We start from the raw sequence: 2,945 nt of genomic DNA, 5'->3' as shown, positions 1-2,945 counted from the left end.
GTTGTTTTCCCAGGCCCAACCAGCTTCGGATGGTGTGTGTGTGTGTGTGTGTGTGTGTGTGTGTGTGTGTGTGTGTGTGTGTCACCCAAGAATTTCTGTGAGTGCATGCATAGGCTATGGATCATATTTTCAATGTCAAGAGTAAGAAAAACCACCTGCCTTTGGCTCCAGTTGCCTTCTGTGGAGTGGAGTTCCTGGGTTTTGGTTTGTGCTCCATCTTTTCTGTCCATAGAAGGGTCTTTGGGTGGGTTTTTATTGGTTGCCATGGTAATAGTGCCAGCCATTCTCTTGTCAGTCAGAAAGTGGCATCCTCTGCAGGGGCATCACACAGAGACGTTCCCATCTGCCAAGCTCATTTGAGGGACTGAGCACATGGTGCCTTCCCTGGAAACCAATTCTCTGGGGTCCCAAGCTCTTTCTAAACCCTCAACTGGCCTTCTCAGTTCTCATCTTGGCTACATCAGTGTGGGGCCTGAGCACACACATACAGACCTTAGGTTAGAGAGCAAAGCTGCCACCTGCTGCCGAAGGGTAGACTTCTCTGGTGTGCATCAGAGGCCAAAGCTCAGGTCCTGTTGCCTGAAAGGCAGGCATGGAACACGACTGGTCCCTTGTTTTAGGGACCGTAGTAGGTGTTGTCAGTGTCCTACTCATATGCTCTTGCCCTTCCCACTTTAGTGAAATGTGAGGGGAGAAGGGAGAGAGCCAGATGGTCAAGAGCAGTGGCCAAGGGGCCAAAGGGGATGCATAGCCAAAATGGTTGAGTTATATAGGAATCAGAGAAGCTGGAGGAAGGGGCTGTTTAGCCCAGCCCCCAGGGATGGAGAAGTTTAGGTTAGGGAATGGGCATGCCAGCCAGAAGGACCCCCGTATCAGGTAGGGACTGAGGAATGCTGGGAGAATATGGTGGCAAGTACCTGCTTTGATATGTTAATAGGCACCCCAGTTAGCTAGTTGAGACCTAATAGCACCTTTTGCTGTAGTGTGGATGAGAGCCCCTTAAGGTCCCTGAGTAAAAGCTTGGTTCTCAGGGTGGAGCTATTGGGAGGTGCTGTGCACCTTTAAGGTGTGAAGCCCAAAGGGAGGGTTATATTATTGGGATCATGCCCGCTTAACCTAGCCCCATGATTCTCAGTTGTAGACATGAACACCTCCTTGGACAGACAGACCTCCATGGTATGTTGTGTCTGCTTCCCTCACCATTAGCCAAGCCAATGGGGCTGCCCAATTTTAGCAAACATTTACAACAATCAGCCCAAGTAAACTCACCTGTTCTAGTTTGCTTTCTATTACGGTGGCAAACACCATGATCAGTAGCAATTTGGAGAGGAAAAGAGTTTATTTCAGCTTACAGTTTACAGTCCTTCACTGTAGGAAGTCAGGGCAGGTACTCAAGGCAGGAGCCTGGAGGCAGGAACTGAAGCAGAGACCATGGAGGAATAGGGCTCATTGGTTTCCTTTCTGGGCCTTCCTTCATTTGCTTGCTTACACAACCCACTACCACATGCGCGCAGTGAGATGGGCCCTGCCACATCAGCCTCCATTCAGGAACATGCCCAACATACATGCCCACAGGCCATCTGATGGAGGCAATTCCTCAGTTGAGGTGTCCTTTTTCCTAGTGTCTCCAGTTTGTGTCTCCCTACTCATGGTTTCTGGGATTATTTTCCAAATAAAAATGTGTGTGCTTCAAACTTTCTTCTGCCACCATAGCCATGGGGCAGGAACTTCTAAGTCTATGATGAAGTTCCTAGAAATTGTCCTCTGCCCAAGAATTAAGACTGAGAGCATCGGTGACATCGTACTCACCTTTTCCATAGCTTTTCTCATTATAGCATAATTTTCAAAGTCCTGTACCCAACCCCTTACACAGTGCACAGTGCCAAAGGGGTTAGTATAGTGACTTCTTACAATATACAGAAGAAAAAAATACTCTGTTGTGGAGCTTTGCCAAAGTTCATTTGGATTTATCTGATCTTGGGGAAGGCAGGGACCAGAATGCATGTGTTTGAATTCATGTTCCAAAGTACTTTCAAGTACAAATATATATGTATAAATGTATGTCATAGGCTTTTCCCCCTCAACTTTCCTTTGTTTTCATTAGAACAAAGAGTTGAGTACCAAAAGAAGTGTCCTTCAAGGGGACCACAGTTTGAATCACTCATGCACACCAATAAATGTGTACCTGATTGTCTACTGCACCTGAGATATATGTGGCTCAGCACGTTTAAGGACAGAACCCCACAAGGGTCTGTTGCTAAAGTCCAAAGACCTGGCTGCCTTATGGCAGAGATAACTGGTCTGTGAATGAGGTTTGGTTGGTAGAAGGCAGCTAAAGCAGGTAACAGGGACCTGTTCTGACCAGGGCAGGGCTTTTATCTTCACTCTTCTCTTTCTCCAGATAATCACTGGCTGAGTTCCTCACTTGCTTCTAGCAGGCGCTCAATGGCCCCTCACACAGGCCTCCTGAAACCACTGTGAAAACATAACCCTCTCCACCTCACTTTTTCCCCCTGTAACCTTTCTTCCTTTAGCTCTGCTTATGTCTGCCCTTCACTCCCTCCACTAAAGCGTGCACCTATGAGGAGAAGGACTTCTGATTTATCACTCTATCCTTAGTGCCTAAAACAACGTTGGTACTTTCCAGAACCTCGATAAATACTGAGCGGATTAATGAAGCAGTGAATCGCTGACAGGAAACTCTGGCTCTGACGGGGCCGCTTCCTTACCTGAGCCTAGGGAGTATCACAGCAAAGTGGGACAGAGGTAGGAAGGATCCCCAAGCCAGCTCAACTCCGAGGCCTCTGGCCCATTTCTCTGCTCCATGCTGTGCTCATTAAATCTCCAAGTAACACGGGACTCATAACGCAGAAAACAAGGAGAAGAGAGATGGATTCTCAGTGGAGATAGGACATCCCGCCCTTCCCCCGCCATCCCCCCCCCCC

The sequence above is a fragment of the Cricetulus griseus genome, chromosome X (genome assembly GCF_003668045.3).
Source record: "Cricetulus griseus strain 17A/GY chromosome X, alternate assembly CriGri-PICRH-1.0, whole genome shotgun sequence".
Classification (NCBI taxonomy): domain Eukaryota; kingdom Metazoa; phylum Chordata; class Mammalia; order Rodentia; family Cricetidae; genus Cricetulus; species Cricetulus griseus.
The sequence above is the reverse complement of the archived record's forward strand: the minus strand, read 5'-3'. Positions refer to the sequence as shown.